This window comes from Rhinopithecus bieti, unplaced genomic scaffold, assembly GCF_001698545.2.
Source record: "Rhinopithecus bieti isolate Rb0 unplaced genomic scaffold, ASM169854v2 scaffold_3316, whole genome shotgun sequence".
NCBI lineage: Eukaryota > Metazoa > Chordata > Mammalia > Primates > Cercopithecidae > Rhinopithecus > Rhinopithecus bieti.
In genome coordinates, this window is record NW_016804424.1 from 1992058 (window position 1) to 2014816 (window position 22759).

Genomic DNA, 22759 nt, shown 5'->3' on the forward strand with positions numbered 1-22759 from the left:
TATATATATACACACACACAATTGTGGGTACCACTCTGACCTATTAATCACAATTTTGGATCAGCAAAATAGTGTTTATACCATAATCCTGAATTTTCAAGAAGCAAAACAGGTGTCTTTACACCTACAAAAGTTTTAGAATTACTGTTAATTGCCTGTAAGTCTTTGGAATACAACAAGTGTTTAATTAGGGAATGTGCATTGATTAAATTAGCAGAAGCAACCTCTGCGATTGGCCTTGACTATTCACTCTTAGTGCCAAATGGCCTTGTTCTTGTTGAAATTTAATTTCATATGCCTAGTTCTAGATAAAAAGATACAAGATTGCTGAATAACATATTCTGTTATTACTGGTAGGTAACCCACTACTGCACAACTATCGTCTCATCTAGTAGAGCTTATCAAGCTTCCAAAATAAAAATAGATTAATTTATAGCTTTCATTCTACTAATTTTTATGATGGTTTAAATTTGTTTCAAAATAAGCCAATCATTTGATTTCTTTCTCATTAAAAAATGCAGAATATCCCTCACTCTAAAGTAAATTTAAAATTTACTTTATTATTAGTAAATTTACTAATATTAAATTTAGTTTCCATGGCTAAAGACTGATAGGGTCCTCCACTGAAAACTCACTGGACTTGACCAGTAGAAGGTCTTGTCATTGGTAAATATAACTTTCCTCTCATGTTCAGTGACAAAGGACTTTATAAGACTATCTCTATCAAAGAATGGGATATATTAGTCTGTTTTCATGCTGCTGATAAAGACATACTGGAGACTGGGCAATTTACAAATAAAGAGGTTTAATTGGATTTAGAGTTCCATGTGGCTGGGGAAGCCTCACAATCATGGCAGAAGGCAAGGAGGAGCAAGTCACATCTTACATGGATATCAGTAGGCAAAGAGAGAGCTTGTGCAGGTCAACTCCTCTTTTTAAAACCATCAGGTCTCATGAGACTTACTCACTATCACAATAACATCATGGGAAAGACTTATCCCTGTGATTCAATTACCTCCCACCAGGTCACTCCCACAATATGTGGGAACTGAAGATGCAATTTGGGTGGGGACATAGACAAACTATATCATGGAACAAAGAGATGTTTTGCTCCCTAAATAAAGATATTTCCCAAAGAGCTTCTTTTCTTTCCTTCTATTCTTTTCCTGAACAAATTTACCCTTGTTCCTATATTAATAATTAGTTCTTAACTAATGTTTATTTTGTTTGTAAACCTACCCCAAACATTCTATTTTCCTGTTGTCCTTGTCTTTAGAGGCTATTGAAACACTTACGTTCAAATATTTTACCACCACAATAAAAGCTGTGGATACTAAAACCAGACTTAACCATTTACTTATGAACATAGTTTTGACTTCCTGATTCTTTTTTTATAGAGCCACTGTATTCTCAGTAACTCAGTCTTAAAACTAGAAGTCATTAGAAATTCTTCTCTCCTTTTGCCTTCATCTAAGAATTTCCAGATTCCAGAGCATCTGTCATCCCTTAATTTCCATTTTCACTACCATCACTACTCTGCCCTTCCAGCTGGACAACTCTGACTGACTGCCAAAGGGTCTTCTTGCTTCCTGTTTTATTCTAGATAAACTCATGCAGTGGGAAACTGTCAAATTAAGCTTCTCAAATCCAGCTCTTTTTAAAGTCCTTGATTGCTCAAAATTGTAGTTACTCTTCAGTTCCTACTTCATTTTTACTTATCTAGGATACTTCCAAAAGATAATATTCTAAGTTTATCTTCTACCACTCTTCTAAACACACCCTAAACTCTGGTCAAGATATGTAAATTATTATACCTACCCTATCCCCTCCATTCTTCCCTGTAGCCACAACCAGCATATTCTGTTTCTCTTCAGGTTTCAATTCAACTGCCTAACAAAACACACCAACAGATAAGTAGGAATATTACTTTCAATGTGGAATATGGAGGTTTCATCAGAAGTGGGTAGAAGGAGGGGCTTAACTCTTTGTAAAACATCCTAATTTATACAGAATAATTCTAGACCTTAATATTTAACCTTGCCTATCTCTAAAATTCCAGTAAGCTCTATAATATTCTGTAATATCACAAATAAGCAACTACCCAGCAGTATGTTTTGCAGCATAGTCCAACCTTCAGACCTCATTGCTTTTGAAAGAACTGCTATAAGTTTACACCTAAGAAGTAAAAATCCTAAAAATTCCCTAAGCAATATCAATAGATTATTTGATTTATATACATATCCATTCTGAGGCCAAGCAATGTGGCTTCAGAGTGAACAAAGCTGAACACAAATATACGTGCCTGAGAAGTTCCCCAGAGTAAGCTGGCTCCAACATATGCTGCTAGTTAAGTTCCTTCTGTCTATTGTTCGTTCATTTCTTTCTTTTTTTTTTTTTTTTTATACTTTAAGTTCTAAGGGTACATGTCACAACGTGCAGGTTTGTTACATATGGTCATACTTGTCGCATGTTGGCTGGCTGCACCCATCAACGTCGTCAGCACCATCAATTGGTCATTTATATCCAGGTATAACTCCAATGCCATCCCTCCTCCCCTCCCTCCATACATAAGCCCCAGTGTGTGACTGTTCCCCCTTCCCCATGTTCAGTTATCTCATTGCTCAATTCCCACCTATGAGTGAGAACATGCCAGTGTTCTGTTTTCTGTTCTTGCGATAGTTTGCTGAGAATGATGGTTTCCAGCTGCAATCCATGTCCCGTACAAAGGACACAAAACTCATCCTTTTTTATGGCTGCATAGTACTTCCATGGTGGTATATACTGCCACATTTTCTTAATCAGTCTGTCGCTGATGGGACATTGTGGGTTGATTCCAAGGTCTTTTGCTATTGTGATACATGCTGCAATAAACATACGTGTTCGCATGTGTCTTTATAGCAGCACAGATTTAAATCCTTTGGGTATATACCCAGTAATGGGATGGTTGGGTAATATGGTATTTCTAGTTCTACATCCTTGAGAAATGGCCATACTGTTTTCCACAATGGTTGAACTAGTTTACAATCCCACCAATAGTGTAAAATTGTTCCTATTTCTCCACATCCTCTCCAGCACCTGTTGTTTCCTGACTTTTTAATGATTGCCATTCTAACTGGCATGAGATGGTATCTCATTGTGGACAGGCAACCTACAGAATGGGAGCATATTGTTAGTTCATTTCTATTAAATAGCCAGTCTTTACTATAGGTGATAGTACTACAATTCAAGTAAATGGAAATGGTTTAAGGGAATCACATTTCTCTCTGGTTCCCTAGTTCTTCTTGCAAGAGGGAATGGCTGCTAGTATAGGAATTGACCAAACCAAAGGAGAACAGAGATCCAACCCAAGCAGTTGTTGTAGAATACTATTCCTTGTCTATTTCAAGTCAATTGAATGTGTTTTGTTTTTTCCTTTTAAGGAATGGTTCTTGTTATTAGGGACTAATAATCATTTCAAGATATAGGCTTGTGCAATCTAATAACTGATATTGCAGTATTCTCCCTGACTTCCAGCCCCCTGAAAAATTCTGCCTAGGTGAAAAGTGACATTTAAGTTAGATCCAAAGGATAATATAGGCCAAGTACATTCTAGGCAGAGTTATTAAATGAGGGGACATATTCAGAGAAGAAAGATCTTTAATGTGTTTTCTAGCAGCGTATGAAAATGTGACCAGGTTAGGGTTTTAAAGAAATGGGGTGCCTCCCTATTGTAACAGTTTATAATTTGATACTTTTGATTACATTTGACAAAAATTTTAGAACACCAAGAGACAAAGGCAAACCGAACCATTGCATGTAGTAATCCTGTAACAAAGTTGTGTAAACCAATACTGATACTATCTGCATTGCCCCAGACTTGGCATAGTCTACTTGCTCATGGTTGAAGGGAGACCTTAGGAATTTTACCTACAGTCTGAAGCCAAGGCTTCATGAAAAGGTTTCCAGAAAAATCTTAGGATCTTTTGTAATACATTCATTGAGTCATCAATTATGATATGTCCATAGAAATATTCAGTCAAAAATGACTTTGCCTTACTTGATAGGAAAGAGACAAATTTGTGTCTAATATATTTACCAAGTCAAATAAACTAAGGATGATTTCTAAACAAATAAATGTAGGAATAAGTTGAAGCTAGGTATTTGCACACATTATTTGTTAAAATACTGAGATCATAATATTAATATACTAAGAACAAAAGTGCACTGAAGAATGACCTGTCACCAAAACTGTACCTACACAGGAGTAAACTTGAACAATTTAATTTTCTCTTTTGTTTTTAAATTTAAAAAAGAAATAGAGACAGGGTCTTGTTATGTTGCCCAATGTTTTCTTGAACTTCTGGTCTCAAGTGATCCTCCCACATTGGCCTCCCAAATACTGGGATTACAGATATGAGCCACCATGCCCAGTCTAATTTTCACTTACAGAAATTTGAATGCACATTATGGAGCAAATAGTACAATCTGCAGAAGAAGCTACAGTCTAAGGGATGCATGTAGAATTATATTTAAAAATCTTTATGACTTAAAGTTAAGGATAGAATGTTTCAAATATCAAAAGCAAAACCAGAAGGCAACATTATTATTATTATTATGCTTTCAACTTTATTTTAGGTTCATGTGCAGGTTTGATACAATGGTAAATTGTGTGTCACCGGGGTTTGATGTACTAATGGTTCTGTCACTCAGATAGTGAGCATATACCCCACAGTTTTTCAACCCTCTCCCTCCTTCCACCCTCCCCCATCTAGTAGTCCCCACTGTATATTCTCTTCTTTGTATCCCTATGTACTCAATGTCTAGCTCCCAATTATAAGTGAAAAGATGCTGTATTTAGTTTTCTGTTCTTGTGGTAATTTGCTTAAGATAATAGCCTACAGCTGCATCCATGTTGTTGCAACAGACATGACTTTGTTTTATTTTTATGGCTACTTAGTATTTCATGGTATATATTTATCATATTTTTTTTTTAACCAGTCCACCATTGATGAGCATCTAGGTTGATTCCTTGTTTTTGCTATTGTGAACAGTGCCGCAATGAACATATGAGTGCATTTGTCTTTTGGTGGAATGATTTATTTTCTTTTGGGGCTATACTTAGGAATGAAATCCCTGGGTCAAATGATAGTTCTTTTTTCAGTTCCTTGAGAAATTTTCAAACTGCTTTCCACAGTGGCTGAACTAATTTACATACTTATTAACACTGTATAAGCATTCCTTTTTCTCTTCAATGTTGCCAGCATATTTTTTGACTTTTTAATAGTAGTCATTCTGACTGGAGTGAGATAGTATTTCATTGTGGTTTTGATTTGCATTTTTGTAATTACTACTGATGTTAAGCACTATTTTATATTTTTGTTGGCCCTGAGTTTGTATTCTTTGGCAAGTGTCTGTTCATGTCCTTTGCACATTTTTAATGGGGTTATCTGCATTTTTCTTGTTGACTTGTTTAATTTTCTTCCAGATTCTGAGTATTAGACCTTTATTAGATGCATAGCTTGAAAATATCTTCACTCATTCCATAGTTTGTCTATCACTCTGTTAATAGTTTCTTTTGCTGAGCAGAAGTGCTTTAGTTTAATCAGATCCCACTTTTCAATTTTTCTTTCAGTTGCAATTGCTTTTAGGGACTTAGTCATACTTTTTTTTGTCAAGGCTGATGCCCAGAATGGTATTTCCTACATTTTCTTCTAGGATTTTTATAGTTGTAGGTCTTCATTTAAGTCTTTATTCTATCTTGAGTTAATTTCTGTATATGGTGAAAGGTAGGAGCCAGGTTTCAATCTTCTGCACTTAGCTTAGCACCATTTATTGAATAATGAGTCCTTTCCCCATTGTTTGTTATTGTTGACTTTGATCAGATGGCTATAAGTGTGCAGCTTTTTTTTTTTTTTCTGGATCTTCTATCCTGTTTAATTAGTCTCTGTGTCTATATTTGTACCAGTACCATGCTGCTTTGGTTACTGCAGTCTTACAGCATAGTTTAAAATTGGGTAGTGTGATGCCCCCAGCTTTGCTATTTTTGCTTAAGATTTCTTTATTTGGGCTCTTTTTTGCTTCTCTATAAATTTTAGAATAGTTTTTTCTAAATATGTGAAAAATGACATTGGTAGTTTGATAGAAATAGCATTGAATCTGTAAGTTGCTTTGGGCAGTATGGCCATTTTAACAATATTGATTCTTCCTATCCATGAACATGGAATATTTTGCTGTTTGTTTATGTTGTCTCTGATTTCTCAGCATTGTTTTGTAGTGTTTGTTGTAGAGATCTTTCACCTCCTTAGTTAGCTGTAGTTGTAGGCATTTTATTCTTTTTGTGGCTGTTTGGATTATGTTCTTGATCTGGTGCTCAGTGTAAATGTTAGTGGTTTATGGAAATGCTTTTAATTTTATACATTAATTTTGTATCCTGAAATTTTACTGAAGTCATTTATCAGTTCTAGGTGTCTTTTGGTGGAGTTGTTAAGGCTTTTTATGTATACTATCCTATCAACTGTGAGAGATAATTTGATTTTCTCTTTTCTTTTTTGGGTGCCTTTTATTTCTTTCTCTTGCCAGACTGCTCTGGCTAGGACTTTCAGCACGCTGTTGAATAGGAGTGGTGAAAGTGGGCATCCTTGTCTTGTTCCAGTTCTCAAGAGGCATGCTTCCAGCTTTCCCTCATCAGTATGATGTTGGCTATGAGATTATCATAGATGTCTCATTATTTCAAAGTATGTTGCTTTGATGCCTAATTTATTGAGGGCTTTTACCATGCAGAGATGTTGAATTTTATTGAAAGCCTTTTCTGCATCTATTGAGATGACTGGATGTTTTTTGTTTTTAATTCTGTTTATGTGGTGAGTCACATTTATTGATTTGCATATGTTGAACCAACCTTGAATCTTAGGAATAAAACCTACTTGATTGTGGTGAATTAACTTTTTGGTGTTTGCTGGCTTTAGTTTGCTAGTATTTTGTTGACAATGTTTGCATCTATGTTCATCAAGGATATTGACCTGAAGTTCTCTTTTTTCATTGTTTCTTTGATAAATTTTCATATCAGAATCATGATAGATTTGTAGAATGAGTAAGGAGGAGTACCTCCTTCTCAATTTTTTGGAATAATTTCAGTAGGATTGGTACTAGTTCTTCTTTACATGTCTGGTAGATTTTGGCTGTGAATCCATCTGGTCTGGGTTGTTTTGTTTTGTTTTGGTTGGTAGGTCCAGAAAGCAAAATTATTAATTTTATGTCAATCAATATCATAAATCTAAAATTAAGGATATGAACAGCAGACAGTTTAGTGATTCTAAGATATTTGAAAATTTTAGAACATATAAGATATTAATACCCAAAACATAGTTTAAATTTCTAAAAGTTCAAAGCAGAGGAGAGAAAAATTTACGAGAACATGAGAAAAATATGTGTCTAGGCAATTTACAGAGTCAACTTGAAAACCTAAGAAACAGATGAAGAGATGCTCAAATGTATCAGCATAATTTTCATTAGTAATAAGAAATGCAAATTGAAGCTAAAATGATATATAGCTTTACTGTTGTTATATTGGCAAAAAATTGAAAACAAAACAATACAAAAGTGATATGTACATGAATTGCAGGTGGTTGTATGGATTGATGCAGCCCTTCTGGAGAACAATCTGGCACCAGTACACAAATTAAGTGTGTGTATATTTATAGCAGTCCTACTCTTAGATAGGTTACATCCCTCATCAGACAAGCAATTATTCTCTCACAAATTCATAAAGAGACATATACAAAGTTGTTAATACAGTGTTATTTGTCAAGGAATTGAAAAAAGACCTGGGTGTTCATTACTGAGAAACTTAAGGAGTGAAATGTAGGGGAGGTACACCATGAGCTATTATGCAACCACTGGAAATAATGAATTGGGTATATACATGGCAACATAAGAAAACTGCACTGTGAGTGCCTGCCATTTTACCCTGTTTTCAAATTAACAGGTTAGTTTGCCACAGTTTCCTGTAAACTGGCAGAAAATATGAGACTACTCAGTAAGAGGCAAATAATTTATTCACAACGATAAAGCAAGTAGCATGACTTTCACGTTCACACATATTTCCTCTGCCTCTCCAGTCCCTCAGGGGTGATACTGATGGGACTAGATAGAAGCTGCATACCCAGTGTGTCTGTATTAAAAACCAGCCACCCAAAAGTAAAGAAATCTCAATCTTTCATAATGGGTTGTAAGAAATCCTGCCCCGATTTTGCCCTGGAAGAAAATATTATCTTTATTATACTGGACAGAAATTAAACCTGCTATTTCAGAAGGAGACAATATAATTTTTTAAAGTCTATTCAAACATCTTTGACAAGATGGGTTCATACCTTGGAGACATAATCTTGAGGTGGGGAGTTACTACTTCTTTCAGGAAGAGCCTCCTGCAGCAGCTACCAAGTCAGGAGAAGGCCTTAGAGTTCTCACCAGTAGAGCCTCTGAAGGTGTGTCAAATAAGATGGGGTCCGTGTTGTTTTTGTGATCTTCCACAGATATGTGCATTTTCATTTTCTCAACCACCTTTCACTTTCTGTCCGTTTGTTTCAGATCTCAGGTCATACAGGCAATAGCAGGTGCATCTTATCACCTCAATCTATTACATATATGTTTATTGCTTTGAGGGGGGAAAGAACTTCACTGTAAGCTCAATGCTACTTGATGTGAGTGACTCCATTTTGAGGCATTAGGATAAGAAATCTTTATGATATATCAAAAGATATAGATGAAGAGATATGTAGGACTAGGTATGGGGAAAGGGCCACGAAACTTCCGTGTGCTCTCCGGGGTTGCCACTCTCGAAAAATTTCCACGTGTTTAGCTTTTGGTAAACTCTCTCAACCAGTCCTCTTGAAAGTTTTATGGAGACTTCATCATTGGATAAGCATAATTGAATCATGGACAACCATGTAGAAATGTGATTGGACCAAAAGAGTATGATCTAATACTGATAGATGGAGTGAAGGAACTTAACAAGTCTTGTCTGTTCAGACACTTCTCAGTCTCTCTGTGTAGTATTCCTTCCTCCTGGGTATGAGGAAGAACCCCTTCTGAAATTGTATCTGAAATCTTATGACCTACAGTCAGACAAAGTAGGTCAGAGAATTTCTTTATGGTCAGCTCCAAGACAGAAAGGCAGGAGAAGATCAGAAAACACTTTTAGTTTCTACGATCTGCCTTGGGAAGAAAAAGTAGCAGGTGAAAGGAGAGCAGGAGATTTGCTTCTGAGGTCTAAAGCATCCTGACATTATAACAAAATACTGTCTTTCATCTTTATCATTCTGAAGCTGTTCCAGATCTGCTTCAGGTACCAATGACAAAAGGACAAATACTTTAACAAAAGATATGCTCACTGTTTTAGTCACCTAGGTGGTAACAAGGGCTACAGGAGTTATAAGCCAGGAACTGTAGATGAAAACATATATATCTGTATATCTATATTATATCATATATGTATATATATAAAATATCACAAAAATAAAACTCAAAAAGCAGGAAGAGATGAAAAAAGAAAGAGTAGAAAATAGAAAGATTTAACTCACCTAAAATTAATTATTACAATAATGTCAATGATCTAAATATTTCAATTGAAGGGTAGAGAACTAAGACCGGATGGCATCACACTGGATAATCTCAGACTATATTCCATGTACAAGAAATCCATTACAGTTCATGCATGAGCTTAAAGTCAGCAGGACCTTCATTTCAGTATCTCAGCCTCTCACTACCTTAGTGAGATCATACGGCATAGTGAAGAGCAAGAGTTGAATTAAAGTCATATGTTAATAAACAGAAGAGGCTATTATGTCAATGTACTATGAATAGGGTCATTTTATCTCACAGTATTAATTTACTTTTATACTCATTTGTGCCCTTATCTATTTGTGCTAGGCTGAATAAAGATCCTCCAAAGACGTTCAAATCTTAATCCCCAGAACCTATGACTATGTTACTTTACTTGGTGGAAGAGCCTTTTCAGATGTTATCAAATTCAGGATTTTGAGATGGGAAGATTATCCTGGATTATTTTCCTGGGCTCAATGTAATCACCAGTGTTCTTATGAAAGGAAAGCAGGAGAATTGGAGTTAGTAGTAGGAGACACGATGATGAAAGCAAGAGATTGGAGTGATCAAGACAGTGATCATGAACCAAGGAATGCAAACAGTCTCAAGAAACTGCAAAAGGCAAATAAATGGATTCTCCCATCAGAGACTACAGAAGAAAATATCTCTGCTGACACTTTGGTTTCCACTCAGTCAGTCTTCCTTTGGACTTTTGACTTCCAGGAATGTAAAATAATAAATTTGTGTTGTTTCAAGTAACTAGGTATAATCCAGTGACTGCTTTCAAGGAGGTCACAGTCTAATATTTCTCCTTGTGTAGCTTTAAGGGTTTGTAGAATTTTATACCTAACACCGTTTCTTTGCAAACAAAACAATCAATGAAGTATTCGGTCAGTATTTCTAATTGCATATAGAAAAAATGGTAGAGTTAAAATGGCACGGAAAGAATGTGATTTGTCTTTTTTTTTTTTTGGATATATATGCAAAATTAACTAACTCCTTAAAGTATTAATATACTTATCTGTTATTTCAGAATAAAATATCTACTTCACCATGTAAATAATTTTTAAAAAGCCATTACAACATATTCCAGATTATAGTTTCATATTTCATCTAATCTTTGATCTGAGACTTTGACGGTTATTCTACAAGCTATAATGTATAAGTTAATAGTGTTTTCAACTGCATGTTACACAAACTCCCAAAAGGGTAGATGAAATAAATTGGAGTTCATGTTTCTCACATAGTAAAAATTGTAGAAGTAGGTAGGTCTTAGCATTACTTTGACTGATCACAGATACAATCAAGGAACCAAGCCCTTTCTATTTTTCTGCTAGACTGTCATTAATTCATTGGCTTTCTCACGCTTGTCACCTTGTGGTTGTGAAATGAGTGCTCTATTGTCAGACAGCACATTGTCGTATCTAGATTTAATATAGAATTATATTAGGAAGCTCAGTGCCAGCAGCAACCATCCCCTTTTATTAGTAAAGTAAAAGCTTCATGGAAAAATATGCCATTTACCCCTCTTTAGAAATACTTGGGAAAATAGACAGCAAAGTTGACAAACTGGTAATGTGATTGTCATTTTGGTTTAGACCACTTTACTTAGGCATGGACATAAGCTGTATAGAACAATAATGGAATCTTGTTAGCAGGGAAGACGTTATTAATACTCAAAGGATAGGTAGTTTACAAGTCCTGCCACATATATCAATGAAGTTAATTCAAGAACTGTGGGGAAAGATACAGACCAGATGTGGAGTTGAGTAATATTGATATGGAAGGGGAGAAGGGAAGTGCTGGGAAGGCAATGGTGTGATGCTCCACCCCTGGCCTGTGCCCACGGACCTAGGTTAGGAGAGGCACTCCTGCCTTCACGCCCAAATGTTGCATTTCTCAAGGCCACCCTGGCCTGCTAGGCTCCCATCCTGTGTCTAGCATACAAAACCCCGAGACCCTAGCAGGCAGCCATACAAGCGGCTGGACATTGAGAGGATGTTGAGAGGTGCACACCTGTGGAAGACCATACGACAGACGCCAGCATCCTGGCAGACAGGCCACTGACTAGCGGAATGAGTTTGAGTTTGGCAGGTCAGTTGGAGGAGAGCCAGGGCTGCCTAGCAGCCTGACTCAAGGGGAAACCATCTCCCCTCTGGCTCCCCATCTCCTGAGAGCTCCTTCCACTCAATAAATCCTCGCACTCATTCTCCAAGCCCATGTGTGATCTGATTCTTTTGTTATACCAAGGCAAGAACCTCATGATACAGAAAGCCCTCTGTCCTTGCGATAAGGCAGGGGTCTAATTGAGCTAATACAAATCACCTATGGACGGCTAAACTAAAACAGCACGTGTAACACATGCCCACTGGGCTTTAGCTATAAACATTCAACCCTAGACATTGCCGTGGGTTTGGAGCCCCACAGCCTGCTCATCTGTATCTTCACCTAGAGGTCTGAGCAATGGGGCACCGAAGAAGCGAGTCACACCCTCCATCACATGCCCTGCGAGGGGGACAAGGGAACCTTTCCCCTTTCAATACAGATTAAATAATTAGACAATTTAAAGAAGTCTGCTCTGTGTGTGTGTGTGTGTGTGTGTGTACATGTACATGAAAGAAGAATAAAATGTTGGTGAATGTCACAGGCCTACTAGTGACCTTTCATTTTCTCTTCCCAGAACGTCTTTCTTTCTTAATGTTGTGACTGCATTATTACCACCTTCTGGCTGAAATTAGTCAGTCGTCCTACAGTAATAGGTAAGTACTCAATGTATCCGCTTTCTGAAGAAATGTGGTAAAAAGCATCCAACTTTGAACTCTGTACATCTCAGCCAGCCAGGTGGCAGGGGGTCCCTGGAGAAACTCCAACCAGCCTGCCCACTGAGGTGGAGCTGAAAGAGATCAAATGAAAAAAACTAAAAGGCAGAAATGAAGTCCACAGGCAAGCAGCCCGGGCGGCGCCCTGAGCCTAGTTAAAGACCGACCCCGGACCTAACCGATTAGGTTATCTATAGACTCCAGACATTGTAAGGACAAACGTTGTGAAAGTCTCTGTCCTGCTCTAATTACCATCATTCAGGGCCCTCTTGTATATTGTAGAACGGAGGGACCAAGTTCGAACTTGCATTAAAGATCCTTGCCGCTTGGCTTTGACTCTGGATTCTGGGGGTCTTCTTCGGGGAACAAATGGTCTGGGCATAACAGAGCCCCGGGAAGTTCATGACTTTTGCAGCAGGGAGGAGCCTGGCCCCTCCTCTTCCTGTGTGCGGCCTGGGATTCAAGCTGTGAGCGTCACAGAAAAATATGCCATTAGCCCTCTTTAGAGATACTTGGTAAAATAGACAGCAAAGTTAACAAATTGGTAATGTGATTGTCATTTTTGTTTAGACCATTTCACCCAGGCATGGACATATGCTATGTAGAACAATAATGGAATATTGTTAGCAAGGAAGAAGCTATTAATAATCAAAGGATAGGTAGTTTACTAGGGCTGCCTCATGTATCAATGAAGTTAATTCAAGAACTGTGAGAAAAGCTACAGTTATTTTGATTTACGGAGACTCCCTGTTTCCCCCTTTTCTTCTTTTTCATCCAAAAAAATCTCTGCTTTATTCACCCTCTCTAATAGTCTGCAAGCCTAAATTTTCATGGCCATGGGACTGACAAGAACTCCGCATTTAGCTGAACTAAGGAAAATTCCTGCAACATTTTTGGTGCACAGCGTCGGGGTTTGAGAAGTGGTGAGTGAAATGGGGACTCAAAACCTCTCACTGTGGCTTCTGAGCCTTTTCACCCTCGGACTTCTGAGGGTGGGGGAAACCATGCCCCCAACTCCCGTCGCTGCTTGGCCTTTTCATGGCCTTTTCCTTCCTTTTTCGGGACCCACCTGTGAGCAGTAGTTTCTCCCTCCCTGCCTAGGGCTGGGATGCATGGCCCAAGAATCCTGCACAGCCAGGTGGCTGGTTCCCAGCCAGGCACTGCCACAACCTTCCCTTTCTCCCACCAAGGGGTTCCCTTTCTCCCACCAAGAGGTTCAGCTCCACTGAACAATAATTCAACTTTTCTCCTGGTGGAGGAACCACTTGCCTAAGAATTAGAGGTTCTTCCCCAGGCATTTTTAAACTTTTTTTTTTTCCCTTTCCCCTTCTCCACCTTGTCAGGAGCTTTTACAATTTTTTTCTTCCCCCTTTATAAGATGTTTTACTAGGCCAGCTCTCCCCAGCAACTATCACTGTTTGTACGCTCTGCAAAGTTTTGGTTGTGAAATCAAGCCTCCATCTTGTTTTACATCCTGAGGTCATGGGTGGTAACCCTTGGCAAGGCTTTGTTGGGCAACCTTACCTTAGGGGATGAGCCCTCTCAGACTCCATATCTGCACATTTTCCTAGCCCTGTGTCTTCAAGGGTCCTACCCAGCGACTGGGTTTTCCTCTGCCTGTCTATGTGTATACTGTATGTAATGTCTGTCAAAAGAGCTCTAATTAATTTGGCCTAAAGAAAGACAAGCACTTGGATCTAATATTTTTTAAAGGGAAGTTAAAAGCTGTGGAACCTTTCAGTTCATGTGACTTTAATCTTTAAGAAATAAAAAAAGCCTTAAAGATTATTAGTAAAATGCAGGTCAGATACAAGGTTTGCTAAGTGTCTTGAGGGCGCAAACTGCTTTTAGGGTTTTGAGAACTATTTCACTTGCGAGCTTCACAATTGCTAGGGCCTGGGGCCATATGGAACTGACCACGCCCTTAATTAAGAAGGCAAACCTTGGCTGCACTTATCACACAACTTAAACAACTTACCAAGTTTTCCTTAAAGTTAAAAATTGCTAGGAGTTAAATGAAACTACTAGAAATAGATTTCCCTGAAAGGTGTGTAAGAACAGTAAAGTGTGTTTTTTAGTAAAAAGTTATAAGAAGGCACAGAAATGTAAACTTTTGCTGGGGTTAAAGGATTGTTTTGAGTTAAATTAGGAAAAAGCTGAAAGTTCAAAGAAGCAGTGGAAGAATTGTGGAAATTCATCTTGCAGAAGAGGTTATCTATGTGAACATACTAACTAAATTCAAAAAAAGTATTATATGGTTTTTCTGTAAATTGAGCACTGAAATAAAAGCATAACGAAGTTTTCTTAAGGTGCTAATCTGCTCTTTCACACAATTTGTAAAGGATTATAAAAGCTTTCTGCTTCTTTAAAATTTCCGAGTCATCATTTTGGCAAAATAAATAACTTATGGTAATCTGGATTTCTATTTCATAATATCAAGTGTTTATCGAACGTATTTGACAGCCTTCCCCAAATCAAACTTCAGTTTCAAAATTGTCTTCCCTGGCACCTGGCTTTTCGAATACTTCATAGGGTCCCTGAAATGTCCAGAAAGGAGAAGTAAACAGGATTATTTCACATATTTAGGTACATGGGATTGCCAACATGATGCTCAATCTTCTTTAGGTTATATCTTGGTGAATAATGCTAATGTATGTTCCAAAACTTATGGGATGTTTCAAATTCTAATGTCTGAGTATATGCTATCAATCGTAATTAAGGTTGTTATGTTTAAGTTATTGTAAACCACAGAGATAACCAAACTTCTTTCTCAACTGTGTTTCTAACTGTAACTAACCTGGATATTTTGCTATTCACAGAAAATTGTTATATTATGTTAATCCTTTTCAAGAATATGGTTTATAATAAGCTGTAGGGCTCAAACAGGTTCTCCCAAATACAGGCTTCTGGAGACTGTGATGTTAAAGGAAAATGTACAGGACTCATGAAGAGCTAAAATGTCCATGAATATCAAGCAAAACAAGTGTTAACCAAATGGACTGAACTCAGAAAACTGAAGCAACCTTTTTAACCTTTGCTTGGAATATTGCTGATCTTTTATTTGTTTGTTTTTCAGAGTCAAGGAAATTTAAACTATTTAGTTAAGCTATTTATTTAAACTATTTATGGACTTTAATAATTAGGTAAGTTTTACTCTTGGGATCAAAATTTGGAGCATGTTTGCTTTTTTTCTTCCTGGTTCCTCTAAAATTTGGAAACTGTGAGTATTCTTAACTTATGGCAATATAGTTGTTTGCATCAGTGCAAGAAGAATTCATTTTTCTTTTGCTACAGGACACAATTGGAGAATCTGGTAATTTTACCAAGGCTTTGACTGCAAGGATATGCTTCCCTTTAAGGAGTCAATCTCTACTTGCAAAGTCAATAAAACGCCAGTGGGCAAACTGGCCTCATACCTTTGCCTATACAGTCCCTGTAGAGGGTTCCTGACCTGTATTTAGTAAAGAATGTCACTTTCTAACAGATCTAGGACCTCCATGTTTATCTTGGGACCTTAAGAGGAGAGGATTACCCAACTCACAGGTGTTTGAGGATACTAACCCATGGCTGGGCTCAGCTTTAAAAGGTCTTATTTGAGACTCCTTGTGGAACAGAATTCCGTCAAAGCCAATCCAAAAGGCCTATGTAGAAACCATTATTTTTGCTGCACTTTATGCAAATAATCAGGTCAAGTACAAAACTAAAGTCTGTTTTCCAAACAACTCAGTCCTACAATGATTTATTTTTTAACAGATGTGAGGACTGGAGAGAGAGAAATTATGTTCAAAACTTATATCTTTGTCATTAAATTCTAAACTCACAGGTTGTTTTTAAGTTTTCATCTACATTTTAGAGTAACCCTGCTTGATTCTGTGAACCAACCAGCAATCCCTGGCTGCAGCTCAGAAAGAACAAAAGAGATGGGTAATGTAGAAATCTACTCCGTTGGGAGCAAGCCCCCCAAAGTCTGGCCATAAACTGTCCCCAAGACTGGCCAGAAATAAAATCTCTGCAGCAACATAACATGTCCATAATGGCAGTAACGCCCACGCTGGAAGGCTGTGGGTTTAAGGGAATGAGGGCAAGGAACACCTGGCCAGCCCAGGGCGGAAAACCACTTAAAGGCATTCTTAAGCCACAAACAAAAGCCTGAGCGATCTGTGTGTTAAGGGCATGTTCCTGCTGCAATTAATTCGGCCCATCCCTTGGTTTACCTGGGATACTTTTAGTTAATTTAATATCTATAGAAACAATGCTACTGACTGGTTTGCTGTTAATAAATATGTGGGTAAATCTCTGTTTGGGGCTTTCAGCTCTGAAGGCTGTGAGACCCCTGATTCCCCACTTCACACCTCTATATTTCTGTGTGTGTGTCTTTAATTCCGCTAGCGTCGCTGGGTTAGGGTCTCCCTGACTGAGCTGGTCTGGGCAGTACTCTAGTTCTGAGCAATTATCCTGCAAATCCTGCCAGGTGATAGAATAAATAGGAAATAAATACAGTGCCCATCACCCGGAGGTTTCCTTTCTGGGAATGTAAAACCAAGGGAACCAACCAAAGCCAAGCACCATGCACCAGAATTCTAGCAAGCATAACTCTAGCTAGCAGTTTTCTGGATGTGTCACAAGACATTCCTTCCTCTTCCTTGGTGGAGGAGGACTCAGTTCCACAGTTTCACTTTAGCATTCAGCTTATAATGAGTCCATGTAAACCCTCAGGACACATTTTTGTCCCAAACTCAATTCCACACTTCAGGTCAAAGCCCTAGGAAGGAAAACTGGATCTGAGGGATCCAGAGGCAAATGACGACAGGATTAAAAGGCACAACACAGGTGACGACAGAGGTTAAAAGGCACAGCTCAGCACTGCCGATGAAGCCAACCCCAAGCCTCCTGTTTCACAAATGAAGACCACATTAATATCGATGGCATAAACGAGGTCTAGGGAACTCTTAGGCTACTGACAGTAGGTGGGAAAGAGACAAAGGTGAGAACAGATGATTCCTATTATCTAGCCCCCCCTGCTTCATGGGTGCAAGTCGCTTTGACACCTATGATGGCACCTGCCAAGGTGGACGGAACTCGGGGATGCAAGGACAGAAGAGGGAAGGAGGACGCTCTTCTCTCTCCCCCTCACCCCCGGTATCTGCTAGGAAGAGAAGGGAATCAGGGATGCCTGCTCCCCTCTTTCTCATCTTCAGTCTGTACCCTTTTCGAATGCATCCTGAACCCATGGAACTCCTTTGAAAAAAATGACTTTTTTTGTATTCCTTTCTCCTCCTCTATTCTCTCTTCACTAATAGGTAACTGTCTCAGTACTATGGGATACCCCCCTCAGATGCATCTTCCAAACTGGTAAGAGTTAATTTCGCAAACCTTAAACTGGTTGGCTTAGGATAGGGCTCAGGGGAAAGGAACCCAGAAGCCTGACATGCCTTCAAAAAGGTAAAGTTTTTTTAACCAGTTGGGCTTTTGGCCTCCCTCTCCCAGTGCAAACTGGTAAAGGGCTTCAGAATTTTTGAGTTGTCCTTGCCCCTGTGCTTGTTTCGTTTTGATACATGTTTCCTAATAACCCCGTCTGTTCTTGCCTTCAGGTCTTCAAACTCCAGTCATGCAACCGGAGCTTCTGACGATGGCCCCTTCTGCTGGGAACTCTTAGATCGGCCTCTGAAAGAGCTCTGACTGTTGTTTCCCCAAAACACTCCCTGACAGCAGGAAGCAGTTAAGATTGGTCTTAGGCTGTATCCTTATGCTAATGGCAGTTAGATGTACTCCTTCAGAGGGGCGAATGAGACAGCTAGATGGGTGGGCGTCCCTGGAGAAACTCCTTCCAGCCTGTCCACTGAGGTGGAGCCTCAGGAAGGTTCCATGACATTTGCAGCAGGGCAGAGCCTGGCCCCTCCTCTTCCTGTGTGGAACTTGGGATTCAAGCTGAGGGTTGGAAGCACTGGAGCATGGGACTCTAGCCTTGCAGAGATTTCCTGCTTACCCAATAAAATCCTGCTTTTTTTTCTTTTTCTTTTTCACCCAATAAAATCCTGCTTTACACACCCTCTGCAACTGTCTGTGAGCCTAAATCTTCGTGGCCGTGGGATGGACAAGAACCCTGCTTTAGCTGAACTAAGGAAAAGTCGTGCAACACATCCAGTAGGATCTACCTTCTATGAAGGTGAGGGTCTATTGAGGATGAGTTAAAAACTAATGTTGATTTTATTCAAATTTCTGAAATTTCTTCTGAAAATGCTGTCATATTCCAAGAAACATTATGGCTGTTTTGTTTTTGTTTCGTTTTATTTTGTTTTGCTTTTTGAGATGCAGTCTTGCTCTGTCGCCAGGCTGGAGTGCAGTGGCAGCATCTCAACTCACTGCAACCTCGGCCTACCGGGTTCAAGCTATTCTCCTGCCTCAGCCTCCTTAGTAGCTGTGATTACAGGCGTATGCCATCACGCCTTTCTAATTTTTGTGTTTTTTAGTAGAAACGGGGTTTCACCATGTTGGTCAGGCTGGTCTCAAACTCCTGACCTCATGATCCGCCTGTCTTGGCCTCCCAAAGTGCCGACATTACAGGCGTGAAATTACATCTGTTTTTAAAAATCAACTTGCACTCTGGTTACTAGCAGTTTGGTGGTCATTGTGAAAGTAAGTTTTTGCTTCCTTTAAACATATATGGTGTACAGTAATTATCTTATTTGTTAAATCCCAAATAATTGTTCCCCAAATTTAGACACCTATTCAAATCCATTAGACAATAGTCTATCAACCAAAACTAAATGAAAGCAATTTGAATTTTTATTTTCGTTTCTCTTGAAAAAATTCAAATATGAGTTGATGACAAAATATTTTTAACTCCCGTCTTAAGACTCTCTCTAAACATCTCAAAAACTCTACTGTTTACTAAGTTCACTTTACCTTTTGGCACTCCTGATCAATTTCTCCCCTGTTTCTAGATGTGCTTCCTAATTGTTCTTTTCAGTTGCAAATCATAGACTTTCATCTCTTCTGGTTTTTGTTCTCACACATTAACCTTGAACTTCATAATAATATTCAGGGAAACGAGGCTTGGGAAATCGTTCATAGAATAACGGTGGCAATAGCAGGGATCGGGTTTGGAAGGTAAAAGAAGTACCTACTACATGAGAAGATGCTGTGACCACTTGTGCATTAATATCTAAGGATCTCACAATACATGATAACACTATGTTTTCTTCATTATGTTAAACAAATCAGCAGCAGTGGTGTATAAGCATTGGAAGACCGAAGACATAAAAAGTACTGAAAGACCTAACGGGAAATGACAGTGGAAGAAAAAAAGTAAAGAAGAGAACATAAAAGGGAAACCAATAGTGGGGAAGTCAAACGGAAGAGATGCAGTTTAATGGGCATAAGGTTTCAGTCATGCAGAAAAAAAAAAAAAAAAAAAAAAAAAAAACAGTTCTAGAGATCTACAGTACAATATGATGCTTATAGCTGACGATTATTACACGCTTAAAAATTTGCTAAGAGGGTAGTTCTCATGCTGTGTGTTTTTTTAACCACAATAAAAAAAATCACTGTGGCATGAAAAGGGGTCAAGGGAATACAGATTTGGATCAGCTATTTACACACCATTTCAAAACAATGGAAATAAAAACTTAAGAAAAAAGATGGAAATCACTAGTCAAAGAAGCTAAGTTAGTTCCTTTGGTGAAAGCTTGTTTGCCTGCAGCAAACAAGGAAATAAACCCTGGATATCAGTCAAGCTAGGTATTTTGTTTGGGGCAATGATGTTTAATGTATTAAGGGTGACTGATCAAAGAAACCAGTGTAAACGTCCACAGCCTGAGGTTTCCCAGAATTGTTCAGTGCCTATGCTATTCTCTCTGTTTAACAATGATTATGCATGTGATATATTATTATTATTATTATTATTATTATTATTATTATCATCATCTTGGTTAAATCTCAACATAACTTTTTGGGAATAATACTTGATAAAATTTCGGGTATTCCAAGGAGTTCTAGTTTGAGTAATATTAGTTTCATAAAACTATCTATGAGGATCTATAAAAGGTGTCTATATTATTATTCTATATATAGTATCATGATATCAGAGAATATCAGGGTTGAAAGTGACTCTGAAAGTAATTGAGGATAACCCCCTGTCTGATGCTTGAACAATCTCTACAATATCACAGACAAGGTTATGGAAACAAGTTTTTGCTATTAAGTAAGAAAGAAAACTTGATGTAAGTACAAATTAAATTCTAAGTTATATGTTGAATTTTCTCATAACCTGAATTATTTAAGTGCAAATTAGTTCTAACTGTTAAACAAGTAAACAAAATAATTGTTAGTTATTAGTTCTAATTGTTAAACAAGTAAACAAAAATAATTAAAAGTGAATGTGAAATCTCACCAAGAATTCATATTTGGTGATATCATTACTCACAACATGCAGCTAACATTTGTATGAAGAATATTAAAAGTTCAACTAAAAATAATGTATTCTATCATATTTCAGTTTTCGTAGATAATAATAAAATGTTTGATAAACATTAAAATAGTAAGCTCGTAAGTAATATAATTATTTGATATGCCAAAAATAGAGCCTCATAACGAAATAATAAGAGTGAGGGAGTACAAATGCTTCAGTGATGCTGATTAAAGTGTAACTGCTTTTCAGGGAGGAGGAAATGAAACCAAGATGTTTTGAAGAAACAATGTTGAGTTTTGCATAAATAAAGAAGTAGAATGAAATTGAAAAGAATTGTGTACGTTTATTGATGGAGAGTTTCTGCAGTATGCGACGGCAGTCCATATGCTTATCAATTATGAGAATTTTGACTTTCGGCTCTGGAAAATATGAGAAATACAGGCAATTACTCTCTGAAGAAAGGAACTCTTTTATCATCCATATGTTATTAATGCCCAGCAGGGCAAGGCAACTTCTATTAAGTGAGCAGCCAGTAATGCTTTATTAACATATCTTTACTAAAGATCAATCTTTGGAAATATTGTCACATATAGCATTAACCCCAAACTGTACACCTCAAAAATTTTATTTTTCACTTAAATAGAAATTATATTAAGCTTATTCATTACTATATGTTAATCAGTTTGCAAAGACATCTTCCTGCTTGTCCATAAGCAACAAGCAAAATTAATGATTTAATTTTTATTTTAAAACTCTTCATTGTTGACAACTACCATATGTTTTAAGCAAAGTAATTAGGGGTGTGTGTGTGTGTGTGTGTGTGTGTGTGTGTGTGCATGTATTTGAGAGGGATTGGGGAAAATAATGCAATTATTATATAAAGTGATAATTTCTAGATTGAAGCTTAAAGACTAAGTAGCTCAAGATAATGAATTCATTCTATATGTGCCTTTCTCTCATCATCTATCGCTCTGTAGTTGTTTTACATCGAAGCTCTTGAACTTTCAACTAAGTTGTGAAATAATAAATGTATTATTTGCAAAGAATGAACCTCAGAGACATTTTCAGAAACATTAATTAGGCCTAATAACATCCAGCAATTGTGATATTCTACTACTGTAGGATTTTTTTTTGTCTCCCCTCTACTCCCCTTTTTTTGTTTTTTAAGAAAAGGAAATTTCTTTAGTGTTTTAGAGTATGCTTTTGGCAGGAAAATTAAAGATACTTGTTTTGTTCCCAGGCCTGCCACCGGCATACTGTGTGATGCTCTTATACTCTCTTTGCCTCAGTTTCTCCCATTACTGAAATAAAATTATAATGGTTGCCACTTTAAAGTCTCATAGGGTTGCTCTGAGAAATAATGAGAATAGTGTGGAGTAGTTTGACAGAATGAGGCAAGAATTCTCAAACATTAAAGAGAATTCAATATAGATGTTTTAACAAGAAAATGTTTCTCTTAAGCAATTGTGTAGCAGTGTACTGTCTGATTTCATTAGCTATTTCTCACTAAAGCTTATTAGAGAAATTTGGTTATTCAGGCCATTTTAGAAAATAAAGGAAATTTAAATATTCATGGAAAAAGAGAGTGTGTACATGACCCTTGAAAATAAAGCATTATGAACCAAATGGAAATTTTCAAATGGTTTAGTCTGTTACCTTTTTAATTCAAGCTTGCTTTATTATCAGACATTTTAGCAACTTGAAATTTTACTATAATATCTAAAATTCTTCAGAGAAATTCCAGGAAGCTCGGAAATTTCTCAGTACCATATGTAAACATAAATGTAAAGAGCAAGAAATAATCTATTTTATAACAAAGTATTTTATGTCTCAAATTCTGAGTACCAAAGTTGACTATTGTTAATGAAATGTTTAAATGGAATGATTATAGGAATGAATATTGGGAATTTTTGTCCTGTTTTCTTCATTTTTCTTTTTTTTTTTTTTTTTG